General features: G+C 38.3%; 1 pseudogene; it reads right to left on the bottom strand.

The window, feature by feature from the left end:
• LOC133763370 (histone H2A.Z-like) overlaps positions 1-15,061 on the bottom strand; it is a 184,255-nt pseudogene that overhangs the window by 18,576 nt on the left and 150,618 nt on the right.

The following is a 15,061-nucleotide window of genomic DNA, read 5'->3' as shown; positions in this document are numbered from 1 at the left end:
ATATGCTGATGTCATCAGATCTATATCCCCTGTTCTATGTATTTCCTGAGTTCCATATCTTTATGTCAAACTCCACTTGATTATCCCATTGACCTCTGAACTCAACATGTCCAAAACCTGATTTGGTCTTTTTCAAGTTTCTCCAAAAATCACTGTCTGGGAATAACATTCTGTTCACTGAGGTCTTAGGGACAAAGACCAAGGGCTTTGCTAACTTTCTCTCACTCTTTTTTCAGAAACTCAACAAGCTTTATAGATTCTACTGCATTTGTTTCCATATCCTTGGTTCTGTTCTGTTTATGACCATGGAACAGCTTAAAGTCAAGCTTTGCTGTCTTTCAGAAAAGGATTTTTTCATTTAGCTTATCTACCTTCTTGCTGCAAACTTTTAAATTTCAAATCACTCTCCTGATCCAATATTTATCTGAAATGCTATGTGAAATGACAGAAAGATGTCACACTCAAGGTAACTTTGCCAGTTTCTCCAGGCTCAATACTGACGTCTCATAATCATCACTTCTACTTCTTCACCAGTCCCCTCCCCTCAATTACACCAAATTACTTTCAAGGACACAAAAGCATTGTGCTCTATCATCTCTTCTTGTTTACCAATGCAATTTTTCTAGGATTTATTTCTGTTCTTTTATGTAGTTATCTAGTCTTCAAAAGTAGGTTTAATTACAACCTATCCCTTTGCTGCCCAGTTTCATTTACATGAACTTACTGCTACTATAGAACAAAAGCATAACTTTATCAAAATTCTTCTTCATTACCATGCACTGCCCCTTCACTAAACTCATTTTTTCATCTTTTTAGGAAATTTGTTCACTTTTAAAATAATTTAATTTTTTTAAAGATTTATTTTATTAATTGAAAGGCAGAGTGAAAGAGAGAGAGGGAGAGACATAGGGAAAGAGATCTTCTACCGAATGCTCCACTCCTCAAATGGTCCTGAGAGTTGGGATTGGGCCAGGCTAAAGCCAGGAGCCAGGAATCCCATCTGTGTCTCCCATGTGACTGACAGGTTTCCAAGTATTTGGGCCATCATCCACTGCCTTCCCAGGCACATTAGCAGGGAGCTAGACCAAAAGTGGAGAAATGGAAACAGAGATCAGTGCTCCAATATGGGTTGCAGCTTAAGCCATGTATAACACCAGCCCCAAATCAATGAGATTATAATAAATACTTCAGACCTACTTTAAAAAAATGTAGAGTCACACAAATTTTTGTGACAATTTCAGAAAACCTGCAGATATTTATCCAAGGATTTCCAAAGGACCAATCCCTGTTTAGACATTAAATTCCTTAAAAATAGAGGCCATAGGTGTTTCTTTAATTGACTATTTTTTACTAATATTTAGTTTAATATCTAGTATAAAATAATATCTCAATAAATATTTCATAAATAAACAAAAAATAGGTTCTTGATATTTGGATATGGCAGAAGGCTGCAAGAAGGAAAAAACAGATGAGGCTGGCACCGTGGTTCACTAGGCTAATCCTCCACCTGCAGCGCCGGCACACCGGGTTCTAGTCCAGGTCGGGGCGCTGGATTCTGTCCCGGTTGCTCCTCTTCCAGTCCAGCTCTCTGCTGTGGCCTGCGAAGGCAGTGGAGGATGGCCCAAGTGCTTGGGCCCTGCACCCGCATGGGAGACCAGGAGGAAGCACCTGGGTCCTGGCTTCGGATCAGCATGGTGCACCGGCCGCAGCGCACGAGCTGTAGTGGCCATTTGGAGGGTGAACCAACAGAAGGAAGACCTTTTTCTCTGTCTCTCTCTCTCACTGTCTAACTCTGCCTGTCAAAATAAAGAAAGATGAAACAGCTTGATGTACACCAAGTTGCATAAAGGATGAGACTAGTTTTAGCTATACAAAATATATTTAGTTTGCTTTGCAAGGGGTTAAAACAATAGAATATGGTGAAATTTAGGTGAAACAGGTGAAATTTAGGGCTCAATTGTTATTTTCTATGATGATAAAAATGTAAACCGAGCGAGGCCTTGTAAGCGTAAACATAAACATCTATCTGAAAATCATTGAATGGTTAAAGTCTAAGAATATCTAATTTTAGACTATTCACCACTAACTGCCACCTCCAGTGCTTCCAAATGAAAGAGGACTCTATGTAATTAAATAACAATGGAATGAAGGATTTATTGCATTTCCAGCTTCATATAATAGTGTGTTGCATCATCCTAAATCTGATCCCAAGAATGTGTGATTTTTCACGCGGTTCACTAGTCATAGATAATTGTGTAATCATTCTTACTTCTCCAAGAGAGGAGGGAAAGATTAGATTGCAATAACTGATACAAAAACATGTGTCATAACAGTTGAATACAGTGGCATAAAAATTCAGTTTGAAAAAATGTACCCATACTAGTTTTTCTACTACTTCTAGCCCTTAGAAGGTGGTTGTAAAATTGTTCCTGCTCATGAGTAGTAAACAATAAAAATTATTAATTCCCATTGTTGAAAATAAATTAATACCTCCTTGCCCTGACTGCTTTAATTCCATTTAATAATAATATCATTATATTAAATATATAATGTTATATTAAATTATAATTATTTTAAGTATGTAATATTAAATTTAATTTATGAATATATATATAAAGTTATGTAGAGATATATGCATATATAAATTTCTAGGTCTAGGAATCAACTTTAGAGAAGATCACATCTGGTATGTGACCAATAATTAGTAAACATTACATCAATTTTGCAATATTTAGAAAATTTTAATTTTTTTTATGTTACATAAGGAAAGTTTTTTCTTGCATCTCAACATGTGCTGCCTTTTAGCCAAGATCTATAGGTGAGAAAAGTCAAACATTTTCATGGCTTTGCATCAGTTAACAAATACGGTCTTTAAGTCTTCACAGGGTAAACACACAGCACTGGTGAGAGGAGGTAAGTAAACATCAGGTTGGTAGTGAAGGCTATTCCTGCCAATGGAAAGCATCAGCCACTCCTGGCCAGTGGACATGCAGGCAAGAGAAATAGCTTCAGTGAAGGACAACAGAAGGTTTTCGCTCACAACAGTATTTTGCTATCCACTCTTTGGAAGATGGGACAGTTCATCATGACCTCAGGGTTGGTGCCTGGAATGCTCACAAAGGGAAACATTAACCAGGACAGATTGTGGCCCATCCCTTTGACTCATCTACTGTATAAACCATGAAAATGCTTATGCAGATCAGGTCAGAGGTCTACAGTATGTTAAATTGACTTCTTACATATTCTATGAACCAACACATATCTGGCTTTTTGTTTTGTTTCAATTGTTTATTTGTTTTAATGGAATGAGGAACTTATAGCTAATATATAGTAGTTTATCAGAAAGGGGAAGTTAGGTACACAAATCCAAAAATTTTGCTTCCATCTTTTTATGACCCTGTTGTAGATCTAAGTGACTATCTGTGGTCAAAAAACTAGTAACTAGTGAATCTTAGATCAAATCCAGATACCTCTGATTCAGTGGTCTTTCTATGAGACTACTTGATAATATTTAGAGGAGTTTCCATTAACAAATTAATACCAACTTTCTCCTATTTAGATCCCAGGGGAAAAGTGATACACCAGCTAAAGTACCACTTTAGGTCTGCTAGTCCTGTCCTGTCTCTTGGTCCAGCTGCCATCTCAATAACCATTTTTACAGAATCTGAGGAAATTTGAAGTCTCTTATGTCATACTGGTGCAGATGTAGTGTGTGGAATGCTGTGAAACCCCACATTAGGCTCATACATGCAAAACCCAGAAAAATAGAAGTATCAATGTCCTGTTGAACAAACTTTGGATCAGTGGGAAACAATGGCTTGTGGATAACTCTTCACCTTTCCTTCCTGCCACTGTCTATTCTGCAAACCAGTTTATATGGCTTCTTTAAGTGTTTTAGGACCAAACATTCTTATATTGCCCTTACTTCTTCCCTGGTCTACAGCGTAATGGGGTTGGGGGGAGGGCATCGTACCAGTAAGATTAAAGTCCTTTAGTATATATTATTCCAAAGTCACTATTATATAGTTAACATACATCAGGTTAAAGTATATCATGAAGTCTATTAAATTGAGAAACAATGTTATTGTAATTACAAAGTAATGATGAAAAGATTTCTTGAATAAAAAATGAGTGAAATATAGGCTATGATCACTGGATCTATCTTCACACACGGTCTTGATCAATCACTGAATAACCCGGGTTTTCTCATATAGGAAACTGTAGCCAGAGAAGTGAGGTGACCCTCCTCTTGACTCATGCAGTCAGTTGACTGACAAGTCTGGGTGACACTCAAGTCTCCCTGAGTCTTGACACTGTGATTCTATTACATCATAACACAGAATCCTGATCAGTGACTTCAACATGCTATCCACGTAGCAGTTTTGGCACACAGAACAACTAATGAGTCATTGGTCCCCCAGAGCCTGAGGAAGATCATCCATCAAGGGCTCTAACTTATCATTCTCAGTTCTTGAGCATCTTTCACCTTGAGCATCTTTCACGTTGTTAATCACTTTTCGCAGCTGCTTTGATTTCAGAAAGAGGTGGCTATGATTATTGTATGTAAATATTCAGGCTGCTGATTAGCTCAACAACCAAATGTAAATTACTTTGAATCAGTTCCCATGAGCCTGATATCTCTAAGTAAAAGAACAGATAAAATCCTGTTTGTTGAGTTCCAGAAAGGACAAGATTTCAGAGTACGTAACAACATCAACTGAGCATCTGCCCAAAACAGAGGCCAGACTCCATTCCCTAAGACTTTCTCCTCTTCTCTGGTTCCAGTTAATGAAGGGAAATTTGCTCTAAAATTCATGTCAGTTCAATTCAGCCAATATCTCTTGAGAAGTCCTTATATGCAAGAAGCTGAGGGAGTGGAAATCCAGGCACTCTATTTAGAAGCTGCATGTCCTTTCTAGTTTACAGAAAATTCTCCCTGATATGGTATATTTCTCTTCTTGAGCGTCAACTGCACTTAACCAAACCACATATGTTAATTGGGAAAACCGTGTTGAGTATTCAATGTTAGGCTTTTATCCTTTCAAGTAAAGACTTAATAAGGGCAGAAATTGTGAATGTGTATGTTTTATTCACTGTTCTAAACCACACTGTCTACCACAGTGGACACAGTATGTATTGGGAATTTAATAAACATTAGTTGAATTAGTGTGTCTTGCTCCTTGCACTACTGGATAACCAACTTGTCCCAATTTGTTAAAGACTTCCTTGGTTTGTATGAAACTCTGCATCTGAGGAAAATCCCTCAGTCCCAGGCAAACGGAGAGGTTAGATCATTCTCCTGGAGGAGTTGACAAGCTACTCAACTTGTGGAAACCTTGTCTTCTAAAAGTAGGTACCCTGAGATTGTGCTGCACATGTTTATCTTCTGAATTTTCCTCCAAGACACTCATGGGAACTCTTTCAAGTCAGATTGCTTTCCCAGACTACTGCCAAATCTACTAATATTACCCTCATATGGCTAGAATTATCTTGGAGAATATTTTCTCTGGCAAAAAATAAATTCCTTGTCATTAAATCTGACTCACAGAGATGCTCAAGTGACCAAGGATCAGAGCAGTTCAGCAGGAAGAAGAGAGCATAGTGACCTAGCAAGTCCCTGTGAAGTCTCACAGAACATCAAAGTGACGAGAGGCAATTTCCCTTGGTTATTGGTAAATGACTGTACCTCATAATCCTGCTTTGATGCAGCAGAACTGGCAGTCCTCTTTTTTTGTTGGCTTGTTTCACATCCTGGAGGTGTGATAATAAAAATCGTAGAAGGCATTCTTCACTAGTTCAAGATTTGATATTAACTTGTTTGATATAATTTCCCCTTTATCTTATTTGTCAGATAAAATGCAATGCATACATTCCGATCGTACTAAAAATAGGAAAGCATGTTAAGTGAACAAAATTCAAGTACAGTCTCCATTCCACACTCAACCCTACCAAAATCTTTCCCTCCCCATAAGGAATTGCTGTAAATGGTTTCGTGTAACTTTTTTGTGGTGTTCATGCATATATTACACATAAATATAATTTTTCAAAAACAATAATTCTACATTTTATTTATATTTTTATATTTTGTTTCTCTCTGAGTTATTCAGCTGCACTTTGTAACAGTGAAATACTAAATATTGCCCCTAAAAGAATTAAGGGCTCCCTGTTTCAACACATCTATATATAGCCCTGTGTCTATGTTTGTGGTTTTGTTTTTCAATATTGAGTATTTTAACTTGTTTGTGTTCTATTTATTCCCCTAAGTTTGTTACTTCCTCAGAAGTAGGAGTCATTTCTACCTTCTTTTCCATCAAAATATTCAACAGACTCAAGAACAATACTGAAAGCCTAATGGCGGTTTATAAACATATGCCATCTGACTACACACTCCAGAAACAATGAGACTGAATAAATCATGGTTATTTTTTAAGAGTTGGTTGTCTGAGCAGCATAATTTGGTTCTCTGTGTACTATCCATAATAGAATATATCTTACTAATTAATAGTGATCATAAAAAGGCAATAACTCTAAAAAAAGAAAAAATATCCTTGAGTAAAGCCCTGTACTAGAGAGATGATATAAAATGGGAGTGTCTAGGAAATAAAGTACATACGGGAATTCAGATAACAGATTACATAAATAAAAGGATTTCCTTCTGAAAGATCAAATTTGAGGACGTAGGGTAAATATGGGGGACATGCAGAGGATGTAGTTCCTGGCAGCCTTCTCTATTTTTACGACCCTACAAAATCATTGTAGGAGTATGTCATTCCAAGACCAATTACAAGATAGAAAAATACTATTCCTTGCCGTAACCTCCAAACAACTACAAAACCAAGTTTATGATTCTTTCAGGAATCCATGATTCACTCTGGGCAAAGCAGAGGTCAATGCAAGCTGTCAGGTCTTCTGAGTCACAGTGAGACAGAGCAGTCCACATTTTCAGACCTCCATCCGAGAAGCTCTGTTGCACTAAATTCACCCCGAGTACAGTTGGATTCTTGTCTGTGTTCCCCATCACCCAGCTTCCTCCTTGCCTGTCCTGCCTTAGTTTCTCCCAGCATCACTCTATATGCTGCACTGCAAAAATACTGACAAAAGATCATAGCAGAAGTGTCCACATTTTCTTCCCCTCCCAATTTTCCAAGGACCCTGTCTGTATTACTACCTCCAGACAAGACTGTATAATCAAGGAAGAAAAAAGGCCGGAATTTTATGTATCCGACCAAGGAAATTATGCTCCCAACATTATGCTTTCTGCCAATGATTGGTTATTACAGGTACAAAAAGAGCAGCCCCCCTTTCTTTTTTTTTGACAGCAGAGTGGACAGTGAGAGAGAGAGAGACAGAGAGAAAGGCCTTCCTTTTGCCGTTGGTTCACCCTCCAATGGCCGCCGCAGCTGACGCGCTGCGGCCGGCACACCGCGCTGATCCGAAGCCAGGAGCCAGGTGCTTCTCCTGGTCTCCCATGAGGTGCAGGGCCCAAGCACTTGGGCCATCCTCCACTGCACTCCTGGGCCATAGCAGAGAGCTGGCCTGGAAGAGGGGCAACCAGGACAGAATATGGTGCCCTGACCGGGACTAGAACCTGGGGTGCCGGCGCTGCTAGGTGGAGGATTAGCCTGTTGAGCCACAGCTCCGGCTAGCCCCCCTTTCTTAAGCAGTGGGAGCAACTCTACTGTGATTCGTGCCAAAGAGCTCTCTGGCAGAGGACTGAGCAAAAGTGAGACTTTTACCTGATTCCACACCCATGCTCAGCTCTCTTTCGTTATCCTGCTTTCCTTCACAGTGTCTGCCTCCAAAAGAACACTGTCTGGCACACTTAACCCAAATTCTGGCCTTGGGCTCTGCTTTTAAGGAACCCAAATGGATGTAATCCTCAAAAGGACTATTGGGAATTTTCTGTGTTCTGTGACTTACTAAAATTCCAAGCATTTTTGGTATAGCATTTTGTTTCTTTTGAGTATGTCACAACACAGAAATGGTCTTTATGGAAAAAGCAAAGAGGCTCAGATTATTCTTGAATTCTGTCAGTTGTACCTTATTGTTTCCCTCCTATTCAGATCTCCTTACATGCTCTTTCCTAGGTCTGGGGCAATTTTCATCTTATGTATAGTCCAGACAGCTCTATTTGATTCTCCATTTAGATTCCTCCAAAAACTCTGCCCCACCCTGACATTTTAAATCTAAGTTAGATGTGGCTCTCTCACATATAGTATGTGTGCATTCTCAAGCTTTGATAGATTATACACTCAATGACAATGTATAATAAGTCTATTCTGGCCATTTCCAAATCCCTAGAATTTAGCATTGCACCTGACATATAATAAAGAAACATTTTCAAATTTAAAATGAATGGATTCACAAATATTAATGCAATGAGAGATATGATACATGACATTATTTATTATGTGACACATTGAAAGGGCTTGGACATAATATTGACTTGGAGTAATTTTCCTTAACAAATAGACTACTGTCATTTATCCATCTTTTCAAAATAGTGTTCTTGGTGTTGGGGAGGATGACGTGTTTCTTGTTTCATTTGGAAGTATCTTTAATTATGATCACCAGATTGTATGGTACTCAGTGGTATGGGTTGCATCTTACTCATCTCTTTATTCCAAAACACTAACTCAATGTTGAGCAAACATAAGATGTTCAGGAAACGGTGAATACACAAAAGAGCTTACTTTTCTGGAGCATAGACTAATGCTATGTGAATGAAGAATAAATTTTTGAAACTGACTTTGCTCCCTACCTTTTTACTGTTAATTCTTAATACTGTGATAACCTTCCTCTGGAATCAACAGACTCTCCTATTACCAGCCGTATCTCTTCCTTATTTTTTCCTTATCTCTTCCGTATCTTTTCCTTATTTGTAGAACACCTCCTCTATCCCCTCACCCAGTCCCCACAGAATCAGCAGTCTTCTCAGTGGATTCATGAGGCTTTCCCAGAGTCTGCCAACTCTTGCTGACATTCTTCATTAAATTTTATCAAACTAAAAACCACGGAAATGTTGTCATCTCCTCCAGGGCAGCAGTTCTGTCTTCGATATTAGGAATGCTGAGACAAATAATTCAATGCCTGCAGCATAACTGGCATTCAACAAACATTTCTGGAGTTTTTAGTAAGTCAGAATAATGGAGTGAGCATCAGCCAAGAAATTCTTTCACCACTTCCTGTAGTCCAGAGCTACGTTTCTCAGATTAGAAAAAAGCAGCTTGGGCCTGGGGCCATTCACTGGCAGTTAACATACAGCAGGTTACAAATTCTCCTAATATAGTGAGAAAGATAATGTACTCTTACTCTTAACAGTCAAAGGCCAGGGTAGTTTTCCTTAAGAAAGGATATCAACCTTATAGTAACTGGAAAAACACAGCTTCTCAATTAAAAGCAATTAGAATTTCAGAAGGGAAATAGTCCATGTTGTAGTGAAGTGTGTTTGATCTTTGGATACTGTAGAAAAAGGTCATTGTTGTCCAGAGTTGAAGCTATCTCATTCTTTCTTGCTCCCTTCCACTAGCCTTAGGACTTCCCATTCCTCCTCAAAACAATAAATTGCTCCACCAGAAGCTACCCCATTGTCTGAAGCCAGAACTCAACAGGGAAAGAAGTGAGTAGGAATAGTGCTTACTAGGAAAAGTGTGTGAAGGGAGGAAAGCTGACAGGGTAAAGATTAAAACTGAGATGTGTCTAGAGGTGAAGCCAAGTCCATGTATAAAATCTTTGACTTCTGTGTCAGGGATCACAACTCAAGCAACTGTAAGAGACAGAAAGGTGCTGGCATCTCTATCAAATCAAAGAAGGCTTGCATAACCCACAGACATTTCAATTAAAAAATTTAGACCCCAAGATTTTAACTCAGCCCAACCAGTGAAATTCTGCTCTGTATTACTCAAAGAATTCCAATAAATCTGCTCCCAATCTTAAGCTTCAGAAAACTACCTAAACCCTTCAGAGAATACAATGAGGATCCAGGTGGGAAAGCAGGTGAGGTAATGCCTGGAATAATAACAGAAAACCTCAACACATGTACCACCATGGTCAGCCAAGAGGTATTAATAGCACCTTGATTTTGTATTGCTGAGTGATGAGAAAATGCCATCCTATAGCAATAGTGATAGAGAGACACAAATACCTGTATTTCAGCTTTCCTCTTACAAGATGATAGGCTTCAAACACATCTGGTAGGGGCTGGCATTGTGGTGTAGTACGCTAAGCCTCCACCTGCAGTGTCAGCACATCATATGGGCACTGATCCTGGCTACTCCTCTCTCAATCCAGCTCTCTGCTATGTCCTGGGAAAGCAGTAGATGATGGCCCAAGATGGCTTGGACCCCTGAACCCACGTGGGAGACTCAGAAGAAGCTCCTGGACCCTGACTTCCAATATGCCCAGTTTTGGCCATTGCAGCATTTGGGGAGTGAACCAGCAGATGGTAGACCTTTTTCCTCTGTCTCTCCCTCTCTCTGTCCTCTCAACTAAATAAAATCTTAAAACACACACACACACACACACATCTGGTAACCAAAAAATGTAAGTTCACATAACAGCTGCTACACATTAGCCATGTGCCTTTGGACAATTCACTGGACAACTCCTAGCCTCAGTTTTTGAGTTATCATATTAACATTTGGACTGGAAGGATTTCCAAATTACTTTCAACTCTAAAAGTAATAATTTTGAAGAAATTTTAATTAATATAAAGTTTTTTACGATAAGCAGAATCTTGACCATAACTTCTAGTACTCTGTGTAGTCCCTAAAGGTAGAAAATATGCTAAGTCATTTGTCCTCCTAGTATTATTATACTCTCCAGGGTAAATATTTTTCCCAAGAATGACATTGCTATCATCACAAGGAAACCTATAAAATCATCAAGTGACTCCACTGGCATCCAAACACACATGTGAGACATCCTTGAATAAGTAACACAAAAACCTTTCCAAAATAAAGAAGGAAAGTGTTCATATGAAGTAGGATTGCTTCTTAGTGGATGTATCCCCTGGTGATGATCACTTTCATTTTAGTGTTATCAATAATAAAAACAATGATATCAATCTGATAGGCACTTATTACGTGGCTGGGATTTTCTTCATGCCTTAGGAGGACTCAGTCTTCACAAGATCTTTATTAGACAAGTAATAGCAGTATTCCAATTTTAAAGCTGAGGAAGCTGAAGCATAGAGGGGTTATATAACTTACTGACATTTAGACAGCTGTTAGAGGCAGAGCCAGCATTCAACCATGTCAGTTTGGCTTTGCCTAATCATCCATTCTAGAAGTTTCCTGAATATTATCAAATTTGGAGTATAGGCCATATCATTTGGTGTCAATAATTCATTTATTTCAAATAATTTTTAGTATTTTCATATCTCCAGAAATCTGGCATTTCTGTTTTATTGTGATACTTCAAATGCTTCAATAAAACATTTAAACAACTGTTCTACTATTGGGTTTCCATGTGTATCTAACTGTTTTACTTTTTTCAATTTTGACATTCTGGTTACAGATTAATAAAGTACAAGGGAGAGACTGTCATTATGTCTGTCATTTGAAAACCCAGCCAGGGATCAACCCCTCTTGGCCCTTTCCTAATCCCAATCACTTTTATCATTCTTTTGCATTTTCATTAGAAATTTTTACTAAACACCAGCCCCTTCTGGTATTCATTTTTTTTAAAAAAAAATTTACTACCATTTCCCTCTGATCATTCAACAAACATTTCTTGACTATCTATTGTTTACCAATCACTATTTAGAAAACAAGGGTGACTGCAGATAGCATGTTTTCTATTTTACAGGGTGAGTAGAGGTCTTTGTAACCCTACCTGAAACTCTCACTTTAGATCTCATCCTAATTTCTCTCCTTCTCAGGATTTTTTTTTTTTTTTTTTTGGAACAGGCAGAGTTAGACACAGAGAGAGAGACAGAGAGAAAGGTCTTCCTTTGCCGTTGGTTCACCCTCCAATGGCCGCCGTGGCCAGCGCACTGCTGCCGGCACACCGCACTAATCTGAAGGCAGGAGCCAGGTGCTTATCCTGGTCTCCCATGGGGTGCAGGGCCCAAGCACTTGGGCCATCCTCCTCTGTACTCCCTGGCCACAGCAGAGAGCTGGACTGGAAGAGGAGCAACAGGGACGGAATCCGGCACCCCAACTGGGTCTAGAACTCAGAGTGCCGGCGCCGCAAGCAGAGGATTAGCCTAGTGAACGACAGGGCCGGCCTCTCAGAATTGTTATGCCTCCACCTCCTAATGGCTTCTCCTTTTACCACTGGAGTGATAATCCAAAGTGTAGAGAGAGGGGAACTCTCTGGATGTGATAATATAGATTTTTACTTTATAACTTTCTGTACCTGTAGCATTTTTTTTCACACTGAGGTCCTTTAACACTGCTAGAGTCTTTCCAGTCTATAGCTTGTCTGGCTTAGACAAAATGCTCTTCTTCATGCAAAATTTGATGTCAAGAGGCAATGCTGAGCCATCTCCCTTGGCAATTCATATTTCCAGCCAAGGCCAAATTCATGTTATCAAGTTCTCCTTGGGCTGAAGTCAAGTCATGTGGAGGATTTTTTTTTTTTTTTTTTTAGTTTTCAAAAAGCTCACTCTGCCATTTGCAAACATCTTTCCATCTTTCATTTCTTTCACTAATTTATATTTGTCCACATACTTTGTGTATTGAACTCATAGTTTTTTATATAATAGATTATATTCACAATTTTTCCTTTTTAACTGAACTTTTTTTTCATTATTACAGTTCTTCAGAAATTCTGAATTTTGGAGATGGTTTATAGAACCAATGATATAGAAATAATAAAATAATAAAAGGTGATCAATGAAAACATCTAAATGGCACTACAGTCTTTTTACTTTTATTGGTTGTACTCTTCATTTAGTGGAGCATTAAGCCTTTGACTATAATGTAAATAAAAATGTTATGTCAATAATTAAAGAAGAAAGGAAGGAAGGAATAAAGGGAGGATGAAAAGAGGTGGTAGGGAGGGAGAGAAAGAGGGGGAAAGAGAAGTGTCATGTTCTTTGAACTGTATCTTTGAACTACATGGAATCTGTTCTCTTTGTATTCACATCACATTAACATGAGAATTGATTAGGAAAAAAAGAAACAGCAACGTTTCATCAGGAGGTCAATATTCATCTGACACAAAAACTATCTAGCCAAGGAAATGTACTTCAACACATTTCATAGTCTCAATTATTATTATTTTTTAGTGTGAGAAAGTAATATTATTAAAGTGCTAATTTTTTCTTTTGTCTTTCATGCACTTCTGTTATGAAAAATCTGACAAGTCTTCCTTTTAATCTGCCTTCAATCTCATACTCTCATCTTCGCAGTTTCTTTTGGAAAAAATATCAGAGAAGCTGTACCCACTAAAAAGATGATTTTTTTTGTAATTTTAATTTTATCAAACTGTAGTTTTTCATAGCAAAAGACTCACAGAACATTAGCAGTAGGAGGATCGCTGAAGATCATCCTGCCCAAATTCCTGTGGAAAATGGAACTCGTGAAGACAGATGGAGTCAAAGCAGACCTGGCTTCTTAGTAGCCCCCTCCTCATCTGCAGAGCACAGAACACAGAGTCAAAATCCTGTGCTCTACTCTCACATGCCAAGGTGACTAGAAGAGTAGAACTCAATAATAAATGCCAAATTAGTCTACTGTCATTTTTAAAAGTTAATTTAAAAAATAAGAATTACATAGATATTTATCCTGTGCAACATGAAGTTTTGAAATACTTACGCATTGTGAGTGTCTAAGTTGGGCTAATTAGGGACAGCCAAGTAAGTCAATGATTGGGATATCTATGTGGAAAGATGGTCTGAGGATTTGGGTCCTGGCTACTTAGCCTCCAATCACTTCCCATGCTAATGGGCCTGGGAGGCACAGGAGATGGCCGAACAGCTTTGGCCCCTGCACATGTGGGTGATCTGGCAGGAGTTCCCAGGTCCTATCTTCTTCCTGGCCCAGGTCTGGCTGTGAGGCTATTTGAGTGAATGAGTGAATGGAAGATCTCTCTGTCTGTCACTCATCTGTATCTCTTTTTCTGTCACTCTCTTTCAAACAAATTAATAAATCTTAAAAAATAAATTGACTTAAGCTATTATCATTTTCATAAATTTTTGGTAAATCCTATATATTTATATATATACATATACACATACCATGTGTGCACATACATGCACACTTACTCATTTCATACATTCTTTTTGTCCCAATGCCAATAAAATGATCTATATCCATTAGTTAACCAAGAGGAGAAAATACAAAGAATGACTGAGGCAAGATTTAGGAAAAGCTGAAATTATTAGATGAAATTTAAAAAGCAGAAGGAATAAACTGCAGAGAAGATTATAAAGTCAGTAGATTGTGGGATTAAAGGAGGGACAATGGCTTCCAAAGTTTTTTCTCTCTCTCTTTTTTTTTTTTTCCAGAAAATGTTATTAGGTGCTGTAAGTTTCTAGGGAACAGCTTATCACAAAGCAGATTTAGGTGAATTACTTTTTCTAGGCATCATTTCATGCTCCATTTTCACCAGTGTGGTGAAAAAAAATTGATCTAACCTGCTCTTTATTATGAGATCTGGCCTAGCAAAAGCACACTTCAATGTTACAAATGAGTAAAACAGCTAAGTTGTATAACACATAGCTCTTCTCTGGATGATTATTTTATTAGAATACTCTTAGTTGGGGGGAGGGGTTAGTGAAGTATGTTAGATATTGAGGTTTCCAAAGTACCAATGGCAGGATAAAAGAAGGGTCTCTTAAAATGCTAAAGTATTTCAAACCTTGGAATGTAAGTTACCAAAAATGCTGTTATTAATAGACCACAAATTGAAAACTAGGACCATTTTGGTGATCATATCGCCTCTCTCCAGCATCATCCTATGGCTATACTCCTGAGCCAACTATATAGAGGTGGTATAAATATCCCCAATGCTATCATCTATGATAACCTAAATGGTCTCAAAACTCTAGTTATTTTTGTGGACTATATCAATACATCAGTACTTATTGAGAGAGAGAAAGGGATATCTTCCA

Source organism: Lepus europaeus, chromosome 7 (assembly GCF_033115175.1).
Source record: "Lepus europaeus isolate LE1 chromosome 7, mLepTim1.pri, whole genome shotgun sequence".
NCBI classification, from domain to species: Eukaryota; Metazoa; Chordata; class Mammalia; order Lagomorpha; family Leporidae; genus Lepus; species Lepus europaeus.
Note: the sequence above shows the minus strand (reverse complement) of the source record. Positions and strands in the feature narration are given on the sequence as shown.